Source organism: Oratosquilla oratoria, chromosome 28, assembly GCF_046742065.1.
Source record: "Oratosquilla oratoria isolate Oo_2021 chromosome 28, ASM4674206v1, whole genome shotgun sequence".
NCBI classification, from domain to species: Eukaryota; Metazoa; Arthropoda; class Malacostraca; order Stomatopoda; family Squillidae; genus Oratosquilla; species Oratosquilla oratoria.
The window spans coordinates 37,964,300-37,978,684 of NC_134804.1; the positions used below are offsets into that span (position 1 = coordinate 37,964,300).

The window sequence follows — 14,385 nt, forward strand, 5'->3', positions numbered from 1 at the left end:
ATGCAAAACTACTGAAAAGAGTGAAAACTGAAGAAGATTGTGAATCACTACAGAGAGATCTAAATAAAGTACAGGAATGGAGTAGGAAGTGGGAGATGGAGTTCAATACAAAAAAGTGTAGTATAATGGAATTTGGAAAAAGCAAAAACAGAATAACAGGAGCATATAAATTGGGAGAAGAAGGAATAAAAAAAAGTAGAAAATGAGAAGGACCTGGGAGTCATTGTTATGAATAATATGTCACCTGAGAAACATATAAATAAGATTTTTGGAGAAACTTATAATTTAATAAGAACAATCAAAGTTGCATTTATATACCTGGATGAAGAAATGGTGAAGAAAATCCTAATCACCCTGATAAGACCAAGATTGGAATATGCAGCAACGATATGGTCACCAAGTACGAAAAAATGTATTAAAAAAATTAAAATAATACAAAGAGCAATTACAAAACTGGCACCAACACTCTCAAAACTATCATATGAAGAGAGACTAGCAAAACTTGAACTACAGACACTAGAGCAAAGAAGAGAGAGAGGAGATTTGATAGCTATTTACAGAATCATGAAAGGCATGGAAATTACTGATAGAGAGAATCTGATAAAATGGGATGACAGAAATACAAGAGGACACGGAAAGAAAATAAAAAAAGACAGCTATAGAAGAGATTTGAAAAAGAACAGCTTTCCTCACAGAGTAATAGACAGTTGGAACAAGTTAGATGAGAAAGTGGTGTGTGCAAAAACAATACATGAATTTAAAAATAGTTTAGATAAAATGAGATATGAAGACGGGACCTCACGAGCATAGCTCCCCTTCCCGTAAAATACAACTAGGTAAATAGAACTAGGTAAATACACACACACACATACAAACAGCTTCACCCTCATTGCTCATTAGTTATTTAGATCTCCATTCCCTGATCAGTGTGTGTCCATCTTTACCGGTGGCCATTTTCAGGACAGGCAGACAGTCAGTTAATTCAACAGACAGACGGTCCGACAGACGGACAGACAGTCAGTCAGACAGATGTTCCTCTGAAACCAACCCTAACAAAATCTATAAATGTCCAGAATATGATGTTTTTACCCCCACTCCACCCCCATTAACGGAATGTTGATTAATTAAGAGATAGCTTGAAAGAGCTCAATCTTTGACCGAGCATAAAATTCTCTAAGCTAAACAAAACAGTTTGTCTCGCTGGTGTTAACCAGAACCAAATCCTTAAAGCATTCCAGTCGTGTCATTTGACCCCCTCTCCCAACTCCCACCTCCGTTACCAAGGGCAAGTGAGGAGCCTACGACAAGTGGTAGCTGCGCCCAAAGTTGTCACCTTTGTCCTATTATGTGCTTTGGGGAATGTTGGGACAGGTAAATTACTTATGAGAATCGGAGAGTAGTGCAGGATTTGAACCCACAACTAAGCGAATGTGAGACCTACACGCATCTAATGATGCCTCCAAAGGTAACTAGCATACAATAACTGAGATTGTCCTAAATTTGTTGGAAATGACCGGTGTCTCTATTCTCGGGGACAATGTTGCTCCAATGAAGTGGCGAAGGAGACTCTTAAGGAGGGCAAAAGTAGGAAGGAGGGACAACAGAAGCATGGGGGGAGGGGGTAGAAACTGAAGACCAGAAGGCAGAAGATCTAGAGGAGACCGAAGAAAAGGTGGGCAGACGGAGCGGAAGAAATCCTGGAGGCGAATGAAATAGGGACGTTGGAGGAGATGAGGGAGAAAGAAAACTTTGAAAGGACTATCTGGAGAAGAGTGCTGGCCCACCTGACAAGCTAAAAGCCTACCTGGGACCAGAAGTGAAGTAGAAAAACTATTCTTAACAAGACCAGTCTTCTTTTGCCCCTTTGCTGATCACCTTGACAGTCGAACCCAGGTCCCCGTTGTTGCTTGGCAGTGGTAAGAGGTTGGGGAAGAAGGTAAGTGGGTACTGCTCTCCTAGGGACCCATCACCACCCCTCTGGCTTTAGTGGTGGGGAAGGGTGTCAATGAAAAGTTTAATTGGTTTCTTTCGCCAAAGTACAGCCGAGGTCGCTGGCTGAGCGGGCTAGACCCCGCAAGTCACTGTGACGACAGTTCAAACCTTGCTGCCAGCGAGTTGGACCAAGGGCACGATTCATTAAATTCCACGCTTCAAAAACCTCTGCAAAGGGCACCGTCCTAGCCTCCTGATAGGGGGAGTTCGCGACGTTAAACCGTATCTATAACAACAGATTCCAAAACTTTACAACACCCCTAGGCACTTAGATGAAGCTGAAAAACAACTCTTTGTTTCATGATTTTCGAAGCAAACGCCACAAACTCTATGCTGATCATTAAATGAATATATATGTGACCATATCTTTGACAGTAAAAACAACTTAGCTTTCGCTACCTCTTTCTTCTTGTGACTGATCTTGTTGAACTCACCAGCAGATCTAACCATCAATAAATTGCTCCTTCACTTTGACTGCATAAATAACCTTGTTATGAGTATCCAAACGACGAATGCTATGAATTAATTCCTGCAAAAATAATTTTTATAGAGGTCATCCAATCTATGTATAAATGTCTCATCTAAAACAGCATTCGTGTCTTCACTTGACTTGCTCACCCCCTTTAGCCTCAACCTCAGTTTCTTTATTGCTTTGCTTGCCTCCTTTATTCCTGATTTACACCCACGGAAATCCTTCGCCTTCTTTTTCTTTCAACATTTCATGGAGCTTTTTACTTACATTTCCACACAGTAAATGAGATCCTCCTTCACAACTGTTATATTCTAATGTCTTTTCACCTACTTTGAATTTATGCTCACACATTTTCCGTCTCTACCGATTCACTTGAAACTTGAGATTCCACGTGCTGTTGAGGTCATGATCTGCAGCGCTTCTTCCAATCCAGAATACCAGATAAACCACACTCTTCACATTTAGCTTTCTTCTTCGCTGCCTACCGCCTTCGCTCCTGGACTTCAGGCTGAAATTTCACTCTATCATCCTCTTGATAAGTCTGTCTTTTTCGGGGGACAGAACTATTTACGTCCCCATCCGCCATATTTACTTACTTTACTTGTTTTACTTGATTCGGTTTGGTGGGTTTATCATCCCACCAGGCCAACACGTAGTGTCCGCCTCCAGTTTTCCTCAGCCTTCACCTAGAAGTTTTGCCCGTCTGGTTAGGAATTTATCCAGCTGGTGTTTGAAAGAGTCCTCTGATCAACCCTTTTTATCTCGGACCTCTCTTAGGGTGCAGTTGAAGAGTCTGGCAGCTCTTCATCTGAAGCTGTTACACTGTAGTGATCCAGCGCTACCACGCTGAACAATGTTGACAATGCAGTTTTTGCCTCTGCGTTCAGACACCTGTTTATCAGATTTAGCACTTTTTCCTCCATTATTTTCCATAGATATATCACGGTGTACCTATCCCACTTTTCTGTGTAACTGTGATCTTTTAAGTGTTTTATATTTTTCGTGGACTGTCTCTGGATTTTCTGTAACATATTTATTTCATTAGCACTGGTTGGACTCCATAGCTGGGAGCAGCAGTCTAGCCTTGACAGTACAAGGTATTTCCAGAGCGTTAACATTGTGTGCTTATCCCGGACTTCAGATGTCTTTAGTATCCAGCCAAGATCTTGATAACACTTTTTCGCTAGGACCTTGATATACTCCTTGAACTCACAGTTACTCAATAAAACTACTCCGAGATTTTGTACATGCTCTACATTAAAGTTTCTTGGCTGGAGTCATGGTAGTCCCTTCGACTGGTCTCTTCATTGCATTTGAAGTTGATGTATTGGAATTTGCTCTCACTGAATTGCATGTTGTTAACCTCAGCCCATTGATATACTTTGTCCAGATCTCTTTGTAGAGTCAATTGGTCTCTGACTAAACTGATATCTCAAATTAGCCTAGTGTCATCAGCAAAGCTAATTACATTGCTACTGATTCCACAGTTTATATCCAGCATGAGAATAAGGAAAATACCAGTCCTAGGACCGTTCCTTGTGGGACTGAGCTGATCCCATTGCTTACTGCACTCTCTTGCCCCTGGTCACGTGCAAAGTACTTTCTTCCTATAAGAAATTTAGTAACCCATGCACCCCATTCTCTTGAAAAATTTAGGTCATCGAGTTTGTGCAGTAGAACCCCATAATCTGTTTTGTCGAAGACCTTGTTTACCCCATCCCAAATTCTATATATTTTTTCTCACATACATACATATACCAAGGCTTTTTTTTTCCCTTACCAGGAGGGTAGCCAAAAAGGACAAGGCACAAAAACATTCCCACCCATTTCATCCCCGAAAACACTCCACACCCCTCCACCCTCCCTCCCATCTTAGCACCTCCTAGATGACAGGTCATCCCTGCACCTTGTCCACTGCCCTGGGTCTTAAGTGAGAATAATATCAGCCGAAAATCCCATGTGATCTCACTCGTTTCAATTGAGGTTCAAAGTTTACCCTTGTAGAACCTGCACTTTTTATATGGAATGCTGGAGGGGAATAGCTCGGAATCTAGGTGCTACTTTGGTCATTCCTTTTCTTTTGTCATAGAGAACGAAATATGAACATTTTGACAATATGGAATATTTTAATTTCCTCTATACAGGATAAAACTTATGATCATAGAGATCCTTCTATGTATTTTTAGCTTTTTTTCGTTCAAATTATCTTTAGTAATTTATTCCACAAAATACATATCTCAACGTCTCAACCACATAATTGTTCTTGTGGTCGAGTACAACTTTAGTACGGTGTTATATGATAGATTATAAAGCTTTACTCGATCACTGGAAACTACCACAAAAACAATAACAAACTTGTTGATAACTTATTTGTACTGAAATTGTAATTCTGGTAAACTACACGAAAATAGATATGTTTATACACTTCCAAATTTGAAGTCAAAATCAATATAGTACGAGATATTCTCAATTTATTTCAGTGATCAAAATATTACATTTCGTCATTCCTGTATAAAAACAGATCCCAAACAAAGCCTGTGACCTTCCTCACAAGTTCCAAAACAATACCAGGTAGCCCTACGACCAGGAAATAAAAGGTAAGGTGGGCGTGTCGTAGTATATAAAACTAGTAAAAAATAATTGTGATCAATATTGTCATAGGCATTGTAAATAGTAAATGGATTTTTAAATTTTCCAATTATACTTCTAAGTAATGACAATCATAATCATAATGTCCATATGCTTAGAAAATATAATCATTATTATATTAATTGGCAATGGCCATAGTTGATTGGTTAGTGGTTTTGGATCACATATGTCATATTTTCGTTGAAACCTTACAGTAAAATTTTCTCTTTGAGGACTACGAAGACAAGAAGGTACATATTCAAAATAAAGGCATAGCCTGAAATGCATGGGTCTCACTAATTGCCAAACAAACCGAACAAACCGAGAAAAGCCGAACAAAACATCAAAACCCAAACAAGGATGGGTTTTTTCTCAAATGCCCACCTCTATATATGTATGGTTGCATTATTTGAACTATTTTCTTTACGATGTGTGATTTCCATGTAATATGATCAAAGAGAACTTAAGTTTTTGTCCTCTGCAATTTTACCGACCCCGGCTACGACTCGTCCAGCCCGCCGTCTATGATTACTGGTGGTATGGATCAAACTACACTCTTTTAAGTTTCTTACTGTTGTGTTATTAGTGTAATAGACTGCATATAGTTGAATTATTTAAACTCTTTTCTTTAAAATGTGATTTTCATGTAATTTGACCAAAGAGAAGTTATGTTTTAGCCTCTGCAGTATGACCGACCACAGCAACAAATACCGTAACAAATTAGCATATGGTTGCATTATTTGAACTATTTTCTTTAAAAGGTGTAATTTTCATGTAATTTGATCAAAGAGAAGTAACGTTTTTATCCTCTGCAAAATTACCGACCCCAGCTACGATTCGTGGTTACAAATTTACCGCTAGCCTGCCATCTATGTTCTGCGAATGCAGATCATCACTGAGCGTCAGGGTTGCCAGATTGGCAACAATGTCACATGATATGACCAAGATCAATTTATATCATTCATGTACATCATTTAATTCTAGTGGTACTGTAATAAACCACCATCCTCTGAAATAAATCTACTTTCAAGACTGTGTGTGAAAAGGAAAGAAAGATATGAACTTCCAAAATAAAATATATTATACTCCGTATTATGTGAGAAAGAAAAAATACCAATAACTAAAATAAAATGTATTACTCCATACATTACGTTTAAGTTCCTAAGTAAACTTTTTGGTATCCTCTACAATAAATCAAACCAGTTTATTAAACAACCTCCTAGAGACTCTGACATACATAAATAGAAAATACATTTGTGACTTTTCTATTGTGTCTAAATATAATCAAAAGCATAATCAGATTTAGAAATGTTTGATGCACTACTCCGTTCATACATATTTTCACTAAAGAAGAGCTGAAACATCCTTTGGCTAGACACAAAATCTTTGCAACATTTCCCACATGATATAACCAAGATGAATTTATATAATTCACATACATCATTTAATTCTTGATACAAGTAAAAGAATGATCTCTAATCATGACTGGGCATTTAAAAACACCCCCTAAAAATGCCAAATTCCCAAAAATGCCACCCAACAAATTTTCCTGCCAAACACAGTCAAAACATTCCAAAAATACAAAATTTGGCATTAAAAATGCCAATCTGGCAACCCTGACGCTCAGTGATGATCTGCATTCACAGAACATAGATGGCAGGCTAGCGGTAAATTTGTAACCACGAATCGTAGCTGGGGTCGGTAATTTTGCAGAGGATAAAAACGTTACTTCTCTTTGATCAAATTACATGAAAATCACACCTTTTAAAGAAAATAGTTCAAATAATGCAACCATATGCTAATTTGTTACGGTATTTGTAGCTGTGGTCGGTCATACTGCAGAGGCTAAAACATAACTTCTCTTTGGTCAAATTACATGAAAATCACACATTTTAAAGAAAAGAGTTTAAATAATTCAACTATATGCAGTCTATTACACTAATAACACAACAGTAAGAAACTTAAAAGTGTAGTTTGATCCATACCACCAGTGATCATAGACGGCGGGCTGGACGAGTCGTAGCCGGGGTCGGTAAAATTGCAGAGGATAAAAACGTAAGTTCTCTTTGATCATATTACATGGAAATCACACACTTTAAAGAAAATAGTTCAAATAATGCAACCATATATATATAGAAGTGTGCATTTGAGCAAAACCCATCCTTGTTTGGGTTTTGTTGTTTTGTTCGGCTTTTCTCGGTTTGTTCGGCAATTAGTGAGACCGAAATGCATTAGTTACCATGCTGGCATTTTGTCTTGGTATTCAAATATAAATACTAATACTAAAATTAAAAATAGCTCATTTTTGGCATTTTTTTAGTAGAGCACACCAACGCGATGTAGCACTAGAAAATTGAATACTGATTTTGTAAATTATAGTACATCAATGCAGTATACATTTTTCTTGTCAGAAATTGATATCGGAACACAATGCTAAAAGCTATAGGCTTGGCCTACACAGTCACCCTAATTTGTGTCCAACTGCGTCCAATGATGAAAATATGGTTTTTATATACATTAAATGTTAAATTATAAACAATAAACTTTTTTGTTCATATTCATCTATATCTGTCACATAGATTCAAATAAATTGTTTTATTTGGCCATGTTTGCATGATGTCATCACTTTCCATCAAAGATGTGTCCACAGTGTTGTGGTTGTCATGGTGGGCACCCCATGGAACATATTGAAATAAAAAGAGACAAATATTTCAAGTACCTGATCGTTATATATATTTTACATCAATATTGATTTTGTACATTTACAGAAAAACATGAACAGTAGCCTCATACAATACATCTAAAATATGTATTTGTAAAACATTGAAATTGGTTAATATCACAAATGTGCACAAAGCAAGCATACAGCTGTCTTCCCGGGATATGTTTCAGTATATTTACGGAAGTATAAGGCACCATAACAAAAATAGCATGAGTCATTAGCATATTGCTGTGGATGCAATGGGAAAGATGGAAAGTGATGACATCAAGTTAACATGGCCAAATAGAACAATTTATTTGAATCTATGTGACAGATATAGATGAAAATTAATAAAAAGATATTTTTATTATTTATAATTTAGCAATTAATGTGTATAAAAACCATATTTTCATAGTTGGACACAGTTGGGCATAAATTAGGGTGGCCCATACATAAAGTTGTGTTAACTCCTTTAGATGCCATCTTTGTTTTGATAGATTTTGAGATCAAAGACAACAACCCTGATGACCTCTAGAATTACAGGTACCACATTACTAAATGCACGCTTGGTTAGAATAGACAGATTTATCATACTGTAATATCTTTGACCTCAGCATCTACCAAAACAAAGATGGCATCTCAAGCAGTCGAAGTGGCTATGTTTGTTTATGTATCACTTTTATAAACTTTTTCTATTATTGATTTCCACCAAGAAAAACATACTGGTATATTACATTGATGTATTATAATTTACAAAATTAATATTTAATTTTCTATTACTATATCATGTAGGTGTGCACTTCTAAAAATTTACCAATTTTTTTCCAATTAAATCTATAGACTTTCGTGGGTGACATATTTTGTACAAAATATGTAAGGGTAAGGATTTAAGTTAATTCTGAAATACCTGAGAGTATGTGCTATTATAAACAGGGTGTGGCAGGTCATGTGAAGAATCACCCATTTTTCACTGTTTTCTAATTTTCTAGACTTCACTTTTGATACTCGTATGATCTTCAGCCTATATGTCAAAGATTTGACAGTGGAAATCAACAAGAAAGTAAGCATATTAAATCAATTGCAAGTGTAGGCTTTTGTAAATAGAAACTCTAATGGTAGTCTAAAAACAGTTTATAAGAACTTTCTCAGCAAACCAGAAAACATAGGTACCTTATAAACTACAAAATAATGCATTTAGAATAATAACACAGGGTAACAAAATTTTTTTTTTTAAATCGTCCAGGGTTTTCCAGCGGAATTAGACTAATTGTGATGCTCTGAGTCCGAAAATGCCCTTGGTTTTTCTCAATCAGATCAGGATTGTTCGCTACAGACATTTAAGAAAAAAATGATTTTTCGTCCAAAAACCCAATTTCTGCGGATCATAAAAATTCGGTTTTTCCGTTTTCCTGGGGAAATAAAAGTCAACGTATCCAAATTCATTCATTTTTTATATACTCGATTACATTTGATAAGCTTAATACATGTACATGAGCGTTACGTGACACAAAAGTTCGGAGTTCACGGCGTAAATCGCCGTTTTCTCGAATTCCGTGTGTGAGCAGCTGCTGGGTTGTCTCTCTTCAGCGACCAGCAGTAGTCCGCGAGCATGACTGCGTCCCACCTCCCCTGGTACCTCTCCTCCATTTGACGCATGTCCTGATGGAACCTTTCTCCCTGCTCGTCGCTGACCACACCAAGGTTTTCAGGAAACTTCTCCATGTGTGAGAACAGGAAATGCATCTTTATACTCATCAAACACCCGAGGTTTTGGAAGTTCTTTATCATGCTGTTGATGAGTGTGGCGTGGTTTGCTGCCTTCTTGTTCCCCAGGAAGTTGTTCACCACCTGCACAAACGACCTCCAGGCGGCGCACTCTAGCGTGTTCATGGAGTTTTCGAACTCTGTGTCCTTGATGAGCTGCCGTATCTGTGGGCCATCGAAAATGCCGGCCTTCAGCTTCTCAATGGTCACTCCAGGGAAGGCTCGCCACAGGTAGTTGAAGCACCTCCCATCCTTGTCCAGAGCGCGCGTGAACTGTTTCATTAACCCAAGCTTGATGTGAAGCGGTGGGAACAAAATCTTTTCCCAGTCAACAAGAGGTTCGTTTATGATGCTCGCCCCAGGTTCTAACTGCTCTCGTGCCGGCCACTCTTTCTTCACATAGTGCTGGGCTCTGTCTCGACTGTCCCACTTACATATAAAGCATGGGTACTTTGTGTACCCGGACTGCTGACCAAGTAGAAAGTTCACCATCTTAAGGTCGACGCAGATGAGCCATTGGTGCTGCTCATATTGGATTTTGTCGAGCACGTACTTGACTGCTTCATATTTCTCTTTGAGAGTTGTGGAGTGCGCAAGAGGAATTGAGGCGAACTCGTTCCCGTTGTGGATGAGCACACTCTTCAAAGAGCGCTTGCTACTGTCTATGAAGAGTCGCCAATCTCTCGGATCATATTGAGGAGCGCCGAGTTTAACAAGAAGACTGGCAACATCTCGGCAGTACACGAGGTCTTCCTCCTGGCAGAAGTAGCCCATGTAGTCCTGATGCCTTCTACGAAAGAACGTGATACGCGCATCCTCGCCGAGTAGATTTTTCTCTTTGAGTCTGGAGGCCAACAGCTCGGCGGAAGTCTTCGACAAGCTGAGATCCCGAACCAGATCATTAAGCTCACATTGTGAAAAGGGCTGCGGACCATCTTGTGTTTCATACTCTTCTTCTGTATCTCCTCCCTCATATGCAGTGGTGGCCTCGTCGTCGCTGTCAGGAAGCTCTCTGCACGCTGGTACAGGAAGTTCTTCGCAGTGAGCAACTGGACGGCGGGCAGATGGAAGGTCGGGGTACTGGAGGCTGCTCCGATTCTTCCGGTTGATGCCAGTAGTATTGATGGCGCAGAAGTAACAATCCGATTCATGGTCAGACGGCTCCCTCCAAACCATCGGAATCCCAAACTTCAGTGAAGTTTTCGTGCCCTTCGTCCACCGCCGGAGGTATTCCATGCACGTCATGCACACCGTGTGCGGTGCCCAGGACTTATCTTGGTCACCCAGCTTGACTTGAAAGTAAGCCTGGTATGCGCGCTTCACAAAGCTTGTGATGCTCTTCCTGTGCATTGACAGCGTGTATTCTCCGCAAATGTAGCAGAAAATGTCAGGATTATTCCTGCATGACCGTCGCGCCGAAGCCATATCAATACCCTGAAAAGAAAGAAATAAGTCAATTAGTCAATTTCAAACAGAAACACACCAGAAGCAACCATTTATATATGAATAATTCGCTATATTCTTCAAGAAAAATAGGATTGAACTCAAAACCCTTCAAATTATCATATGTAGGGTAGGCCTATGGCTGTATCTCAAAAAGTTGACCTGATTGAGCAAAACCAATGTGATATTTGGACTCAGAACACCAAAATTAGTCTAAATCAGCTGAGAAACCCCAGACGATTTTTTGGCTGTTACCCAGTGTAATAGAAGCACCAACCTCACAACAATTAAACACCAGCACACAGACTGAAACCAAAAACCTTCCCAGAAGATATCACATGAAAACCATAGGCACACAGCTATATGTAAGAGCCTTCAACCCTACACGCCTATCTCATAACATCACACACATGCTCATATTCACACTCAGATGATAAAACAAGCTCTACAAGACCAATCACTAAATTCCCCACTCCATCAACCCCAAAGAAAAACTCTTCCCAGAAACAAGAACCAAACTAGCACACTTGTGTTCAGGTCACCATCCAGTGCTAAGAGAGTGCCAATACCTGGCTACAGAAAGAAACTGCCCTAGATGTAACCATTACACAGAGGACACTAAACACCTCATCTTACATTACCCCACACTACCTATAACTAGACAACACAATATTTCTTTCTTGAATGACTCATGACCCAATCAGGTAGCCATTGCTGGTTACTTAGGAGCTGTGGGTTTCCCTCAAGAGAAACCTGGAACACCAGATTGATTGAATGATTGATCCTTCATTTTAAACTTAAACTAACATAACATGACCAAGAAAACAATCTATTCTCAAAACTTGTGGGGAGCAAAGGCTGACTTCCCCAGGTATACCAACCTTCTTCAACTCATCTCCTTACTAAGAAGGGGATAGCAGGATCTCCAGGCAAAATTCAGAGATGACATCTGCAAAAGGAAGACCGGCTGCTACCCCACCACCTCCACATAGTATTTCCAATGACCTGCTTCCATCTGGAAGTTGCCAAGAGTGAAGCAATGATTGAGGCTGACACTATATTCATACATAAATATACCAAGGGCTTTTTCCCCTTTACAAGGAAGGTAGCCAGAGCCAAAAGGCATAATTCCATTCCCACCCATTTCATCCTCACCCATTCCACTCCCATTCACCACCCTTCCCTGTCTCCCTCTTTTCTTGGCTCTTCCTGGAGCCTCCTCCACTATATTCAATCACAATTAAACTTCCCTCCCACTACTTAACAGAAGCTTGATTTTTTCAACTATTAATCAAAGGTCCTCTGGCAATGATGCATGACATTGGGGGTAGAGAAGGTGATCATAGGAACCCTGTAGTCACAACCCAAATGTCAGGCAATGTAGGCCCACTGATCACCCACTGTGGGTCTAGGAAGCAGCACAGCTTGGTAGCAGTGTACACAACTGAGCACCCAATTCAGGTTCCATTCTGCTCACCCTGCATGGAGAATAGGCTAGAAATTGTATCCTTAAAATAGTCTCAAACAAAAAAAGGAAGTCCTAAGTCTCAGATAATAATTAAAATGCATCAATTTCAGAACAGCCCAAAGACAAGTATAATTCAGGTTAATTGGACCAGGACTCATATACAAGGAAGCACTACAGTCAGTCAGATGACCCCCTCCTCCCAATAGTTCTACTCGGTCATGCCAAGAGAGACTGCCCACATGATATTAAAATCCCCTACACAAACCCCTGTATCCCCTCAATTGTATCACTAGAATCTGCTACTCAGCCCATCAGAAGTGCAAGAGCTTCCTATGCAACATCCTACCCCCCTCCAGTCCATCAAAACCCTCAGCCATAAACCCATTCATCACCTCCACTCACTACCCTAACACCTACAATCCTTCTATCCCAAGAAAACAGCTCAAGAACCTCCTATGTGACCCCCATCCCCCTCCAGTCCACAACCACCCTCACCCACAAACCCATTCATCCACTCACCTTATCCACCCCATCTCCTTATCCACCTCATCTCCTTATCCAGCCCATCCCCTTATCCAACCTATCCCCTTATCCAGCCCATCCCCTTATCCACCATATTCCTTTATCCACCCCATCCCCATATCTACCCCCTCCCCTTATCCACCTGAAAACCTACAGCCTCTCCATTGGAAAAAAGAATCCATCTCAGGAGAAAACATAGAAGATATAATGGAGTGTATCAATCACACCACACCAGTAAACTCCCCATCTGAAAAATGCCAAGAAACCATTTCCCTGATAAACATGTAAATTCTGTATTATTTAGAAAAAGCATGTGATATGACCTGGAAACCACAGGTTCTCTATAAACTTGATATCCTAGGATTCCGAGAAGTTATGCCTACGTTCATATCCCAATTCCTAACCCACAGAACATTCCAAGTACATATAGGAGCAAGCTTATCCTCACCACACTATAGATGACATAAAAAAAACAACAACAACAAAATAGATAAATGAATAAGATAAATAGCTGCTAGCCTATATGTCAATAAAGGGCCTGTTCTGCTTCAGAACCCACCCTGCTCATACCAGCAACCTTCTCCAAAATGCCATAACCTAAGTGCACCATTGGGCAGAAAACCATGGATTTTGTTTTGCCACCTTAAAATCAGACACCATGCACTTCTGTAGACATTGTTGCTGCATTGATATTCCACCAATACAACTAGAAAAAAACTCACCCTTCCAGAGATAGAACAGATTAAATTTCTGGCCCTAAATTTTGACAGTAGTCTCACCTGGACTCCCCACCTCAAACAACTAAAAACATCCTGTCTCCAAGCTTTTGATCTGAAGCTACTATCCAAACAAGATGGCAAGCAAACTCTCTCTGGAGTTTATACCAGGCCTTCATACAAACCAAATTTGACCATGGATGTCAAGCCAACTCATCTGGTACACCCATGGCCCTCCTCTCAAACAAGAACACAGTATTTCCTCCTGTAGTGACTTAAGAGCCATTCTGGTGGTTATTGCTGTTATCTGAATGCCACTGTCCTGCAATAGACTATTACCCAGTGCTCTGGTCTTCAGTGTTAAATATATGACAAGGATGCAGAGAACTATACCCAACAAACCACCTGAAAACAGTCAAGCCATGGCTGTCTTCACATCAACATACTGACATTTTGAAAAAGCACAAGATGCTTAAGAACAGGACGTTATCTCTCAAAATAAACACCATGCGAGGATGGAGCCTCTATTAGTATAATGCTTTGCATGATATTGATGTACTTGATAAAGTTGTAACAAGCAAAACGTCATACTAATAAAGAATTCATCTTTACATGGTGTTTATTTTTATAGACTTGCCAGCAACTGCCAATTTCATACAGGACATTATCTCTTCAAACA

General features: G+C 39.7%; 1 protein-coding gene across 6 annotated transcripts in view; it reads left to right on the forward strand.

Moving 5' to 3' along the window:
* Positions 1–4,781: 4,781 nt before the first annotated feature.
* Positions 4,782–14,385, forward strand: part of LOC143040321 (uncharacterized) — a 72,797-nt gene continuing 63,193 nt past the window's right edge. For 3 of the 6 annotated variants that reach the window (XM_076211220.1, XM_076211219.1, XM_076211222.1), the window contains exon 1: positions 4,782–5,061. The gene's annotated coding sequence lies outside the window, so the exon portion shown is untranslated. Of the gene's footprint in view, positions 5,062–8,782; positions 8,854–14,385 lie in introns of all 6 variants that reach the window. The other 3 variants (XM_076211224.1, XM_076211225.1, XM_076211221.1) reach the window with 2 other exon arrangements.